The sequence below is a fragment of the Hippopotamus amphibius genome, chromosome 2, assembly GCF_030028045.1.
Source record: "Hippopotamus amphibius kiboko isolate mHipAmp2 chromosome 2, mHipAmp2.hap2, whole genome shotgun sequence".
Lineage (NCBI taxonomy): Eukaryota > Metazoa > Chordata > Mammalia > Artiodactyla > Hippopotamidae > Hippopotamus > Hippopotamus amphibius.
In genome coordinates this window covers 171,999,915-172,015,266 of record NC_080187.1, presented here as the reverse complement: position 1 = coordinate 172,015,266, position 15,352 = coordinate 171,999,915, and the positions used below count along the sequence as shown (strand labels likewise).

The 15,352-nt window shown below is 45.2% G+C and overlaps 1 pseudogene; it reads left to right on the top strand.

The window, feature by feature from the left end:
• Positions 1-9,184: 9,184 nt before the first annotated feature.
• Positions 9,185-15,352, top strand: part of LOC130844579 (dehydrogenase/reductase SDR family member 2, mitochondrial-like) — a 135,111-nt pseudogene continuing 128,943 nt past the window's right edge.

The following is a 15,352-nucleotide window of genomic DNA, read 5'->3' as shown; positions in this document are numbered from 1 at the left end:
TGTGGCCCAGCACCTCCCCACACACAGCTTCTCCCGATGCTCCAAAATGCAGTTTTCCAGTGAGTTCCAATAGTGTCGCCCCTCTGCACGTACGACTTCTACCAGCACCTCCTTGATGGCTTTGCAGTGAGTTCTGAGGCTCAGAACCTTCCTGAGATGGCTTCCCCTGGCAACCTAGAAGGTGAATTTTCAGTAATTCTTCCCGGCATCGTACCTTAGCCAACTTCTCCACCATCCACTGAACCACAGCTATGCTCTCTCCAACCGTATCTAGATCAGAGTCCTGGAGGAGGGGACCTTTTTCCAGATTTCTTCCTTCCTTGCGGCTCTGCTTCAGCCCTGGGGTAGTGGCTGCTCCCTATGTCTCCTATTCCTGTATAGTGTCCAAAGACAAGGTAAGTGTATCTATTGTAAAGAGCAGCAGGGATATACCAGTTATCAGAAGGCCTTGGCTCACAGAGGTTTTTGGCAGGAGCTAACTGATTGCGGCGTTTATAGGAATAAAAGAGATGGACATCTCATTAGAGGATTTGTTTGATCTGTATAAGAGGAAAAACTCAAGTCTGGTAGTAAAAAAAGCTGACGAGTAGAGAGTCATGATCTCTTACTCAGTTTCCAGATCTAAGTCAATTTATAGATCCTCTCTGATTGAGAGGGGAGCTGGATCCCCTTGAAGACTAGCTCTGCATCAGTTCCAAAGGTACATACCATCATTTCCACATATACATACCATAAGTCTTCCCCCAAAGTACTTGTGATCATATTTTAGGTTACTGTTCTTTGGAGAAAGACAATACCCAGATGTTTCAGGGCTTATTAGATACTAGCTCTGAAATGATGCTAATTCTTAGGGACTCAAAACACCACTATGCCCACTAGTTAAAGTAGGGGATTATGATGGTCAAGTGACCGATGCAGTCTGAGCTCAAGTGTAACTCACAGTAGGTCTAGTTGGTCCACAGATTCACTCTGTTGTTATTTTCCCAGTCCTAAATGTGTAATGGCAATAGGCATAGTTAGTAACTTGCAGAATCTTCACAGTCATTCTCTGACCCATGTGTTGAGGGCTATTGGGATATATGTGTATGTATATGTGTATATCTATATTGATATAGATATAGATATCCCATAAAATTTAAAGATTTACATTCACCCCAATGTTCACCACAGCACTATTTACAATAGTCAAGACACGGAAGCAACCTAAATGTCCATCAACAGAGGAATGGATAAAGATGTGGTACATATATACAATGGAATATTAGCCATAAAAAGGAACAAAATTGTGTCATTTGCAGAGATGTCATGCAGAGTGAAGTAAGTTAGAAAGAGAAAAATGTATATTAATGCATATATGTGGAATCTAGAAAAATGGTATAGATAATATTATTTGCAAAGCAGAAATAGTGACACAGCTGTAGAGAGCAAATGTATGGATACCAAAGGGGAAGGGGGGGATGAATTGGGAGATTGGGATTGCCATATATACACTACTATGTATAAAACATATAACTGATGAGAACCTACCACATAGTACCGGGAACTCTACTCAGTGCTCTGTGGCGACCTAAAGGTGGGAAGGAAGTCCAGAAAAGAGGGGATATATGTATACATACAGCTGAGTCACTTTGCTGTACAGCAGAAACTAACACAACACTGTAAAGCAACTACACTCCAATAAAAATTAATTTTAAAAAAGATCTAAATGTAGACAAAATTAAAATTTAGAATAATATTTAGGCATAATCTTAAAATGGATGAGACATTCTTAAATATGGCATGAAACCCAGAGCTTATATATGAGAAAGACAGATGAAAAAGATAAATATATTGGGCTATATGACACTTTAACATTTCTGCATGGCAAAAGGCATCCTAAACAAAGTCAAAGACAGATGATAGACTGGAACAAATATGTGCAACACACGTGATTGATAAAATATGAAGAGCGCCTATAAATTGATTCCCCTCAAACCCCAAACAGTCCAATAGAATAATAGGAAAAATATGAATAGAAAATTTACAGAAGAATATAATCAGGTAAATGATCAATAAACATGAAAAGACATCTGACCTCTAGTAGTAAAGTCAAATTTAAACAAATATGCAATAACATGATTAGTGATAATAACATTATTAATGTAGCCCATAATCTTCACCCTCTCTCCTAAATAAAAAGGAATCTGAAACTAACAGCCTTGGACTTCCCTAGCGGTCCAGTGGTTAAGATGCCATGCTTCCACTATAGGGGCCACGGAACCAGACGATCCCTGATTGGGGAACTAAGTTCCTGCATGCCATGCAGTGCTACCAAAAAATAGGAAAGAAAAAATTAAAATTAACAGCCTGGTTTCTACCTTTTTGCTCCTTTCTCCAGACTAGGAAATATATACAAAATATGATTACAAATATATAGAGTTTTATTGTTGATGTTTGTTTTTATAAAAATGGTATATATTTCTCTACAACTTGCTTTTCTCACTTGATAATATATAAGGACCATCCTTTCAAGTAAATAGTACATATATGATTCATCCTTTTGAAAAGCTGCATAATAATCTATTGAATGGATGTGCTATAATTTATCTAAGTTTTCATCCATTTTTCATTGCATAGAAAGCAAAGTAATATAAGAAAGGAATAAGAATTAGACTGGCATCAGATTTCTTGTCAGGAATAATGGATGCTAGAAGGCAATGCATTTAAACAGGGATGTTTCAACTGATAAAATTTTATAATTCCTGAAGAAGATACAGAAGTCATAAACTTTTACTTTCCAAATACAATGGCAGCCTGATGACTTTTGCCAGGCCACATAACCTGGACATGGCCATAGTGGGTTTGCACACTTTCTTTGAATTTCTATACACATTATTACCCAAACAAGCAAAATTTAAATAGCCAGTGTTATCAATAGTGAAGGAAATGGGCCCAATACACTGTTGTCTGGAGGGTAAAATGGTACAGACTTTTGAAAAGCAGTTTGACAGCAGTATTAAGACTTTAAAATATTCATATCTGTTATCTAGCAATTCTACTTATCTGCTTTTAACCTAAAGATTTACCAGGTGCGGAAGCAAAGGTTTAGCAACAATGATAAACACAGCATTATACATAATAAGGAAAAACTGAAAACAACATAAGTAATTCAACAACAGGAAACTGTTAATTAATTGTAGACCATCTATTAGGTGGCATATACAATCTTCTAAAAATCACATCTTTAAAGCCTGTGAAGACTGCTCAGGATATAACGTTAAGGATGAAAACAAACCAGAAAAGCCTGGGTTTCAAAATACTTCCAGTGCTGCGTGGTAAAATACTTTGTGGCCTGGAAGTTTGCTACTGTAATATCTACTTAGACTTGCGGTTACAAAATGAAACAAAGCATCATAGAACACTGCAAAGTTGTAGAACTAGATATTCAAGGAGAAGGTGTTGGCAAATTTCAGTGCATAAGTAAGGACATTGGTGCTTCTGCAGAGAATGTACAGTTTGTTCTGTTAGTCTGTCAATCAGCTAGAATTGCAGAGCAGTGTTCTGGACGTGGCAGACACCGCTCAGAATAAGCAGTCACCACAGTAGAGGAGTTGAAGGGTTCAATGTCAGAAATACAGATAAGTATGTTACCAACTGAAGCACAATTACCAAGTGCATTTTGTAAAATGGAGAATCATGGTTGTGTCGGTAGCTTAAACATTAAATGACACTCTTGATGTAGGAGGCACATACCTCCTAAAATCTCTCCATGAGTGACCCATTCTCCTCCCCTAACTTTGCACTCATTCCTTCTTGGGGCTTTCTCACTCTCTTATGCTCATATTATGTTGTGACCCCTACTTCAGCCTCCCTTGCTACTACCTCCATAGATAAGGGCTCTGAGCATGATAGAACCAGTTGCAGACAGATGTGGAGGGTTGGCCTTTTTCTGGGGTCTGGGCTATGTCTGTTTGTGTGATTCGTGCAAACAGAAAGTCTGTTCTGATGCTCTAATGACTCAAAAAGAAGACCAGGATAGTGTAGGGAGGGGAGGCTGAGCTTGGGGGAATATTCTGAAAGAGGAGGAGGGGGGAGGAGAGAAGATGGGATGGGGGTTGAAGCCTGCATTTAAATGTGTGTGCCCATGGGAGACAGTATCTGGGAATCTACAGAGAGGAGTTGCTGCATTGTGAAGCTCACAGTCCATAAATCAGAGACGGGCCGTTAGGAAGGTTCTCAGGGAAGGTTCTGTGCTCTCCAGAAAGGCACCTGATCTCCTAGGAAAGGTGCGTGGGAATATTCCCCCAGGGCTAGGACTTCAGACAGGAATCTTCCTCTGCTTAGCTCACTCCCTGCCCTGCTAGATGCCAGGATTGTGCTATGGGAGCCTAGGGGTGAGGGACTTGCTCTGGTCACCACTGTGAGTGACCAGGGTGTGGCCAGGGAAGGGGCTTCTCATAGGCCAGCCCAGACTGCAGTAGGTGTGTGTGTATTTGCACATGTGTGTGTGTGTGTGTGTGCTCTTCCAAGGACTCAGTTCTGGCCCTGCCTGGTTACACTTTGGGTATAGGTCCTTATCCTAGGGAATGTTAACTTTCCTCCTCCTTCCCTCCCTCCCTCTTTTCTTCCTTCCTTCCTTCCTTCCTTCCTTCCTTCCTCTTTCTTCCTTTTGTTCTTTCTAAATTGAAGTATAGTTGATTTACAAACCTCCTTATTTTTAATCCCTGAGGATAAAAGCGCAAATCTGCAGTCCAGGCTGGAGAAGCCAATAGCCACTGGTCAAGGAGGCACTACTGGGCTTGCTACTCTTCACTTTTAGAGGCTCCGGGCTTTCCTCTCCTCAGAACACAAGGTCAGGCTGGGCCAGGGCTCCGTAGGATTCTGCTGTGGGGGAGAGGAAGCCTGATCTTACCCCTTAGGGAACTCCTTCTAGAGTTTTCCTACTCATCCCTGTGTCTAGGAAGTGTGGTTGAGGTTTGCACGGCTGATTAGGACCATGGTAATCATTCAGCAAATCTAAGGAGAGCCCAGTTTTCGTATAATTTGAGTGTGCAACTTAGCCAAAGTCATCAAATTAAAAAAGCAGATTTTACTACTGGAACTTTAATGTGTTGCCATTTGAAGATAAGTAGTCTTTCAAAATCCTCTGCAGTAAGTGTTACTGAACATTTTTTAAAGAGGGTTTTTGTGTTATAAAAGCAATACTATTCTCAGAAAACCTAGTAAGAGAAGCAAAGTAGAAAGTCAAGGGAAAGAAAACACCTGAAGCTCCATCACCCATCAAAGCTCCATCAGAAGAAAATTACTTTTGATGTTTTGGTAAATTTTATTTCAGATTTATTGTTGAGTTGCTAATGTCAATAATTTCTGCCTTAATCTTTTTTAATGTCCTTTCTGCTTTTAGTTTATTTGCTATTCTTTTAGTAGCTTCTTGAGTTGAAAACATACTTTTATAATTTTCAATCTTTCTTAAATAATTTCTAATTACTGTATCTAAAATTATATATCTGTGTTTTTTCTGAGGAGTGCTTTGACCATATCCAACACACTTAAAAATTTTTAGCATGTTCTCATCACTCATTTCTAAATATTTATAATTCATGTTTCAATTTCCTCTTTAAGTGAAGAATTTTTGATAAGGGCATTTTGACAAAATATGTGTTATTTGCTTATCCAATATGACAGCTGCTAGCCACACATGGCTAGTGAGCTCTTGAAATATGGTCAGTCCAAACTGAAATAGGTTTAAGTATAAAATATACACTAGTTTCAAAGATTTAGTATGAAATTTTAATTATTTTTATATTGATTACATATTTAAATGGTAATAATTTTGATATACTTGGTTAAATAGAATACATTAGTAAAAGTAATTTCATCTGTTTCTTTTACTTATTTAATATAGACACCAGAAAAATTTAAATTATGTATGTGGCTTGCAATTGTGACTCATATAATATTTATATTCAATTGTATTAATCTAGTGACGATTTTGAAGTTATACTGTCAAATCTCAAAAGATTCATGACATACTATCTTGCTGCAGTGTACCTTTTATCAATATAAAAAACTGTATCCTCATTTTCCTTTTTAACGCTTTTTGTCTTGAATTCTCTGTTGCTCTGATTTTAACGTTTCTACATTGGCTTTCTTTTGGTTAACATTTTACATAGTATCTTTCTCTATTTTTTTTTATTTTCAAATGTCCAGCATCATCTTGTTTTCGGTGTCTTTTTTGTAAACTGTATACAACAATTTTTAAGAATACAAATTGAAAGACTTTTTACTATATTAATTCAATGCATTCACTTTGTTGTAGTTATTAATATAATTGGTTCATGAAACTTCTTTTGTGTTTCTAATTCCAGAGGCATTGCTATCTCTTTCCTGACTTCTGATGTATTGGATTGTTGGCCTTCCGTTCTTCTCATCCTTACTCATGGTGGGGGTGAGGGTTCTCAGCTGCCTGGCAGAGGGGTAGAGACTGGAGAAGAGACACCCTTCCAGGGCAGAATCTGCAAAGAGTCACCCCACCATTGTGCCCTCCTGCTGCATCTCTGCATCCGCCGCCTCCTGGCTCAGGGCACCATAGCCATTCCCACCTTTTGACACAGTGCCCCCCTTCCAGGGTTTGGGGATATGGTTTCATCTAAGGTGACTCCACTCCTTACAAATTCTAGTCCATCAAGGACACCACTTCATATTTTCATGGGCTGCTGTTGATTTTTTTCTTTTAACCTTTTTCACAGTATCTAGTGATATTGTGTGGAGAGATAGGCAGAAGCATGACTTCATTTGTCATCTATATCTCATTATGGTAGGTTCGCTTTCTGCTTTTTTTCTCTATGTTTTTCTTATTTTAAGGTACTTTTGGTCCAATATTTGCATAGACAATTTTGTGTCCTGATTTTCCATCTGCATTTTTTTAATTTCTTTATTATTAATATTATTATTTTAAATAAGTAGATTAATTTGTTTATTGGCTGCGTTGGGTCTTTGTTGCTGTGTGCAGGCTTTCTCTAGTTGTGGCGAGCTGAGGCTACTTTTCATTGTGATGCGTGGGCTTCTTATTTTGGTGGCTTCTCTTGTTGCAGAGCATAGGCTCTAGGCACGCGGACTTCAGTAGTTGTGATTAGATACTCCGTGGCATGTGGCATTTTTCTGGGCCAGGGATTGAACCACTGGTCCCTGCATTGGCAGGCAGATTCTTAACCATTGCGCCACCAGGGAAGTCCTCCATCTGCATTTTAACTTAAGAATTTGCCCTGCACTATTACAAACTACTTAAAAACTTCATTTTTAATGTCTGTATAATATCCCGTCAAGGAAAAATGTCCAGCATTTCCTTATTATTAGGAATTTAGGTTATTTCCATTTTTCTGCTGTTATAAGAAGTTGGTAAAGTTACTTGTACATATAACTATATTTTATATTTTGAATTGCAGCCTTGGGTGGGGTTGCTGTGGTTCTTATGGATTGTTAGCTTAGGTTATTCCAGATTTACTCTAATTTTAGTAAAACAATCTACGTGCTTAGAGCATGCAAGTTTTTCTGTGCTATTACAATTCTTTGAGATCATATGTCCCTGAAAACCAGGAGACTAGAACAACTGGACAATAGATATAGATCTGGACTTAGGAGATGATCATATCCTAGCTATGTGGATGTCCTTGGATACTGGTAGAATGTTCTTTGCTGTCATCACTCTCAGAAGGGTGAGTTGTAGCAAAGTTGATCACATTTTCTTTTTTCTTTTTTTAAATTAATTAATTAATTAATTCGCTGTGTTGGGTCTTCATTGCTGCACGCGGGCTTTCTCTAGTTGTGGCGAGCGGGGGCTACTCTTTGTTGGGGTGCGTGGACTTCTCATTGCAGTGGCTTCTCTTGTTGCGGAGCACGGGCACTAGGCATGCGGGCTTCAGTAGTTGTAGTTCAGTGGGCTCAATAGTTGTGGCTCGGGGGCAGTAGAGTGCAGGCTCTATAGTTGTGGCGCACGGGCTTAGTTGCTCTGCTGCATGTGGGATCTTCCTGGACCAGGGCTCGAACCCGTGTCCCCTGCATTGGCAGGTGGATTCTTAACCACTGCGCCACCAGGGAAGGCTGACCACATCTTCTGAACCACGACAGGAACACACCTCATCTATTGCCCTGGTCTGACAAATGTTCTACATCTGTACTGTCCAATATGATAGTCATTAACCACGTGTGGTTACTGAGCACTTGAAATGTGGCCGGTCTGAGTTGAGAACTGCTGTTAAGTGTAAAGTACACATCAGATTTCAAAGACTTGTTATGAAAGAAAAAGTTAAAATACATCATTAATAACCGTATACATTGATTCCATGTGGAAATGATATGTGCCTCATATCATATTTCTATTGGACAGCACCGCTCTATTTCACGCCATCTTAGAAGAGCAGGGATGTCCAGGACCACGAGTATAGCTGTTTCTTAACTCCTCTCACTGTAGCACTTTATTATTGATGTCCTGAGCCTCCCAGTCTGCACTGCAGAAGCACCATCTCTTTATCCGCATCAGCAGCAGCTCCTTTGCTATCCTTTAATTGGAGCATTTGAGAATTTGACAAGCTAAGGATCATGCTTTCCCTCCTGCTCTCTACTTCCTAGCACTCCTACCTGCTGAAGGTGAGTGCAGGAGATTCTCAAGGCCTAATGTTAGGTACTAAAGAGCATTCTAAGTCTTTCTCCCTGAGGCAAACAAGTTTGGAAAAACTTTGAAATCAAGAGCTTTAGATTAAAAGTGCACAATTGCATAAAGCTCTTATGTAGGAACACGTAGATTTGTCCATTCATTCATTCATTCAACAAATACTTACTGAGTGCTTTCTATGAGTCAGTCACTGTTTGGGGCTCTTGAGATACCTCAGTTAACAAAGCAGATAGAGATCAGTGCTCTCCTGGAGCTTATAGGGGGTATGGACAATAGACAAAAGACATTATAAATAAGTAAATGACATAGTATGTTGGAAGGTAATATGGTGGAAAAGAAAAAGTCAAGACGGATCCAGAGTGCTGGAAGGAGAGGAGAGTAGAGACTGGCCAGGTTGGGCTTCGTTGAGAAGTGACATTTAAGCGAAGCCTTGAAGAAGGGGAAGGTGATAGATGTGTGGCTATATGAGGTAAAAGCATTTCAGAAGAGGGAACAGCCTTAAGGCAGAAACCTTAAGGCAGGAGTGTGCTCGGCATGTTTGAGGAACCCAAGGAGGCCAGTGTGGCTGGGAGGAGAGTAGTAGCAAGGTCGGAGGTGCAAGGGGGCAGCACAGATCTAGGTCATGGCAAGGATTCGGGTTTTGCTATGGCCTGAATGTTCATGCCCCCTGCAAAATTCATATATTGAAATCCTCAGCCTCAAGTTGATGGTATTTGGAGGTGGGGTCTTTGGGAGGTGCTTAGATCATGAGGGTGGAGCCTTCACGAATAATGGGACTAGTGCCCTTATAAAAGAAGCCTGAGAAAACTCTCTCACCCTTTCCAGTGAGTGAGGTTATAGCGAGAAGAAGCTGTCTATGAACCAGAAAGTGGGCCTTTACCAAACAACAGCAGTAGGGCAGACAGGAGCTGTGCACTGGCTGACAAAGCACAGACAGCTGAGTAATGGGAGTACCCAACTGGGATGTGTCCAAGGAATGTAGCATCCCCATTATGGAGTGGGATCTGCTGTCAATTCCCTTCTCCCACATCCCTGCCTGATTCACCATCCTGTTACCCAGGTCTGGAAACCATCATCCTTTCAAGAATGAGCTCTGTCATTAAACACTCCCATTTCCCAGGAGGCAGAGAAGCTGGAAAGAGCAGGTGCTTTGGACTTAGACCTGGATTTGAATCCGGGCTCCAAATTTGTTTCCTTGGGCAATTTGTGACTTAACCACTTCTGTAAAATATTATAATACTCGGACAATAATGCCTTTATGATAAAATGGATGATAGGACACTGTGAAGGCTCAGTACATAGTAGGTACTCAATAAAAGTTAGTTTCTCTTTTCTTCTCAGACAGATTTGGAGGCTGGGGCACTGGGGAATGCATTGTATGTCTCATGAATGCATTTTATATCTCCTCCTCCTCCCAGGAAGAGGAAGGGGAGGGGCTGAAGCCAGCACAGCCATTTCTGCTCCCAGGATTGGCTTCACCATACCTTGGTATCTGGCCCAGGATGGGGCCCATGTGGTTGTCAGCAGCCGGAAGCAGCAGAACCTAGGCCAGGTGGTGGCAGCGCTGCAGGGGGAGAGGCTGAGCATGACAGGCACCGTGTACCACATGGGGAAGGTTGAGAACCCCGGGGGTGGCTGGTGGCCATGGTGAGGGGCCAGGGATGGGGGTGATAGGGGAGCAGCACTCAGAACACACAGGCCCAGCCTAGGGAAGTCAAAACACTCCTTGACATGATTTTGGATATTTCCCAGTGCCAGACATATACCAACACCCCATCACATTAGTATGTGAGGCGCTCAATATTGTCATAACCGCTTTATGGTGGGAAACAGACCGTAAGTGTCAGGGATAATTCTGAACCAAGCTCTGCCTCACTCCAAAACCTGCATGCTTAACCTGGACTGTGGCTTTGCACCTGGCAGGGCCCCGCAGGGTACAGATGCCCAAAGCCTGGTGAAGCTGGGACGAAGCCCATGACAGGGGCTGCTCTGCGGACTGGAGCAGGGGAGATGCGAGGCTGGGGAGCCCATTGTGGTCACTGCGGGAGTGGGCACTGCTCATGGGGGCTCACAGGAAAAAGTTTGTTTTTGAAGCGTCTTAAAGGACAGTGGCAATCATCCAGATACTTTTACCAGAGGAGAGACTCCAGGTATATGGGACTTACAGAGTGAAGACTTGCAGATGAGAGGGCGAGCTAAGGAGAGGTGTCTGCCTGGGGGCATAAAGAGTGAAAGGAGAGGGTCCAGCAGGGCTGGGAGCTCTGAATTCAGGTCCAGTGCAGGACTCTAACTTAGGCACCGTCCAGTTTTCTCCCAGAGTGTCTTAGGATGCGAGGAATCAAGTATGTGGCCCCAGTGAAGCTGGCAGCAAACGGCCGGTGTTCCAGGACCCACCTGGATCGGCCAAGCCCTCCCAGATGACTGTGGAGGGAGAAGGGAGGTTTCTGGTCCAGTTTCATCTCTTCCTCACCCTCTGTGCTGCCTCTGTCTCCCCCCATCCTAGCGTGCTGGGGCCATCAAATTCCTGGTGTGAGTGCAGCGGTCAACTCCCTGCTGGGGAGCACCCGGGGGCCAGTAAACAGGTGGGAGACAAGGTAAGGCCCAAGGAGCACAGAGCTGTGAGGTTCTCTCCATCTCCCAAATCTGCTTACACACCTGCACATGTTCCCATGTTAACCTTGGAGCCACAGCCCCCAGTCCCACTGGGTAGAGCACACCTGGGTCCATCTGCCCAGGCGGTCAGTGATGTTGCAGACCTTCTCTACTTCGGCCCTCCTCCAAGCCCCAGATGTGACGGGACACACCGCTCAGGACCAGATCCTCTCTCCTGGCTCAGAAGCCTGAGGCTGCTGCAGTCTGGACTCACGAGCACCGACTCTGATCCCTCCAGTCTGGCCGTCCCAGGGACGCCTCACCTGTCCCCAGACACAGCTGAGTAAAAGCACCCATGCCCGGCATCCCAGATGGAATCCACCAAGCACTGCAGGGGCTCCTGCTGCCTCTGCAGACCCCCTGCCCCTGCTGTTCTGAGGGCACAGTCCTGACCCCTCCCCCCACGTGGGCAGAGGTGGGTCCTGTGGTCAGTGTGACCCGTTCTGTCTTCCCTCCTTGTCAAGTCTTCTTCCACTGACCACCCCCTCCCTTCTCTCCTTGCAGACCCTGCCCCACATTCTCTCTTTGGTTCTAATGTTCCCAGGCCTTCCCGGCCAAGTTCCTCTCCCTCCCTCACCCAGGCTCAGGCTTTTCTAGGAAAGTCAGATTTCAGCATCTGCCCCTGAAACAGCACCATTGTTTACCCTGTGCAGATTCTCACCTCTCCTCATTAAAGCAGGCACTAACTCCCCAGCTTTCCTAATGTCCTTTCCTCATAATAGTTTCACTGACCTGGTTTCTGGAGGGTGATGTGCTCTGAGGAGAGTCTGTGCAGGAATGACAGTGAGGGGTTTGCAAGCCAAGTGCTCCTGCTGGGCGAGCAGGTCCCTCAGACCCCTCCTCTGCACTCTGGGAGAAGAGCATCCACACCCTGACTCCTCTCCATGGGGCTCCAGGGAGAGGAGGTGGCTGCTTCCCCACCCTGTTCTGATTGCAGATCCTGGACGTGAATGTGAGGTCCCAGCTGTGCTGCTGAGCCAGCTGCTGCGCCTCGTGGGGAAGGGGGAAGCACGGGGAGGGCCCGTGGAGTTGGCGGACGCTGCCTTGCTCTCCTCTATGCCAAGGGGACATTTGGGGAAGGAGCCCGAAGTGGAATATCCCAGGGAGAGCAGGTAGAAGGAGTGTGCTCCAGATGGCAGGATCTGTCCCCCGCGTGTCCTCCTGAACCACATCTGCAGGCTACTTTGTCCGGGGGATGTGGCCAACACAGCGAAAGGGACCATTTGGAAGGAATGTGGTCAGCAGATTCCAAACCCACAGAGGAGCCCAATCACCCCGATGGGCTCTGCCCTCTGAGCATGGCAAGGTAGATGCCAGGCACAGGGCCTGGTGTTGTCACCCAGAGAGTTGAACCCCTCCAAAGAGGCTAGAGGAAGCTCCCTCAGTCCCTCCCCTGAATGCCTCTGGGGTCTCTTATAGCCAAGCTTCTCCCCTTTTGCTTTTCATCTCTTCTCTTCTGAATCAGAAACAGTTCCAGATTTGGAACTCAGGTGGCTCTAAATGCATTTCCCTTCTATGGGAGTGGCTGCCCCTCGGGCTGCACCAACCTCACCCTGACAGCTGCCTCCAGGCTCCCAGCTCTGTCCTCCAGAGACCCAGCTACGGATTGGCCCTGCCCCTGTGACTGTTTCCAGGGAGTCCTGGGCTTTCCCAGCAGAGAAGACTGTGTCAGCACCCTCTCAGGTCCAACATCCCCAAAGATTTTACTTCTCCCCAGAGACCCTGGTACCACCCCCAATTTCCTTTCTTCTCCATATAGCTCAGTTCTGTCTCCTCATCAGAAGCCCATTTTCTGGCAGCATCTGGCTTCTCAGTTGTACTCACCTTCCACCTCATCACACCTGTCTATCTACTCACAGGGGAGGCTCTGCAGTGCTGATTGCCACTGCTGCTGTCTGTGTACCCCACACAGTGAGCGGGGAGCTTTGGAATAGGGTGGTGGAGTGGATGCCGGGGTGTCAGGGAAGTGAATATTGATACTATGTGATAAAAAAAAAATTCCAAGTGCGCAACACTAAACTTCTGCCTGGTCCACATTTAAAATCACACTCACTGCCTTTATCTCATTCAATTCCCACACCCCCAGGGCTGCTGTGGATGGTTGTACAGGTTGTTCACTGTGCAAAGGCATCAGGTCCAGGGACGAGTGGGAGCTGAAATCCTGTCTGTGCTCTGCTTGCCAAGCCACATACCCTGGAGAGGCACTCTATTCTCCTGAAGGAAGGGGGTGTCTTAAACATGCCTTCACCAAATCAGGCACCAGAGGGGCTGTGTGGGCTCAAAGGAGAGTTCTCTTAAAAACTCACACTAGAGGGCAGTCTAGCCTATCGGTGTCCCTACAAAGCATTCCTGTGACTAACAATAGGAAGTGCTTACAAACCACAAGGCAGATGAGTAAATTGAGACCTAGAGATTTTAAGTGACTTGCCCAAGGTCGGCCACATCATGGTACAGCAGGGGTCTGGCCTTGGGTATCTTCAGATCCGTTCCCTGACCTTGCACCTAAGCTCGTCTCTCCAGGCTGAGCATAGGCCAATAGAGCCTCTGCCTTCCTGACTTTTCTTTAAGCCCAGTCTTCCTCCTGCTCCTACTCTGATTTTGTTCCTTGGTAATTCCCAGGGATGGAGTGGGGGGAGTGTCTAAGTTGGCTTTAAGAATGAGCAGGCTCATCCTCCGCAGCCCTGGAGGTCCAGCAAGAGCCCCTCCCCTCACCAGCAGTGCACTTTTTCTGTTTCTTTTACTTCTTAGATGCTGGACTTATACCACCAGCAAACTGCCCTGCTGGGACTTCCCAAGTCCTTGGCTGTGGAGCTGACCCCACAGGGCATGCACGGCATGTCTCCAGGACTCGTCAAGACTGACTTCAGCCAAGTGGTGAAGTCAGCAGCAGCCAGCTGCTCCCATGCCAACCACCCTGTGCTTTCTCCAGCTGGGCAAGCCTCTCGGGGCTCTGAGACCAGCAGCCTCTCAATTCTCTGTAGCAGAATCAGGGCTCTGTCCTCTGTGAGAAGATCCAGCAGAATCCCCAGCCCCAGCCCCAAGCAGGGTCATTGTCCCCAAAAGGCACACATCTGCCAATAGCAGCCTCTCTTTTGCCCTTTGCAATCTTATCTGGCACTGACCCTCTGAATTTTTCCATTTGAATATAATCTGGCAGTGCAAAACTCTTTGAAAAATCTCTGTGGATGGAAGAGGTAGGTGGTCTCCCCAGAGGAGACAGGACTCTGACTGCATCCTGGCTTATCGGCAATTCCTCTCACCGAGTCCGGGATTGCACAGCCTGGGATCTGGGATCTGGAGGACAGGAGGGGCCTGGGAGGTGGGAACCGGGGATGGAGGTATGCTGGGCCCTCCAGCAAGGTCAGCAGGGAGACAGAGGTCAGAGTTCTTTAGCACATGCACCGAGACCGCAGTTTTGTCTCCCTTCTATGCAGGGCAGGGCAGCCAGAGGACTGTGGGGACTCTGTCATTCCCATGCTCTCCAGACGCCAGCTACATCACTGGGAAGAACGTTGTGGTGTCTACCTTTTCCTTGAGGCTCTGATGTCCACCACTAGGAATGGAGGCTATCGCTCTGGGTTTAGATATTGCGTTTCACCCTGGGAACCAGATGGTGATTGGATAGGAGAATGAAGGCCAGGCCTCTAGGAGTTGTCATGGGTGAATTCTAAGACAAATCAAGTGTAGGGTACGGAAGTGGTAAGACAAGTTGCAGCTGAGTCGTTGCTGAGCTGAAGTCTTGATAGATTTTTTTTTTTTTTAAACTGGCAATGAACTTGTTTTGAAACTCCTTACTTGTGAAGCTGGCAAATATGAGCCGCCGCTTTGCCTGCAAATGCCATCCCTGCATCAGTGGTCCATTTCCTCACTACTGCCCCCGTCCTCAGGAGGTCCTTCCTCCATGTTTGTCACCAGCCCTCGAGCGTGCTGAGATGCCAGAAAAAAGTTTTTGCCTGGGGAGTTAGGGAGGTGGTAATTAAATGTCTTGTCCAGTCACCCAGGAGCGCACCCATCAGCCCATTCCTCTGAAAGCCAGCGGCTCCAAGAGGA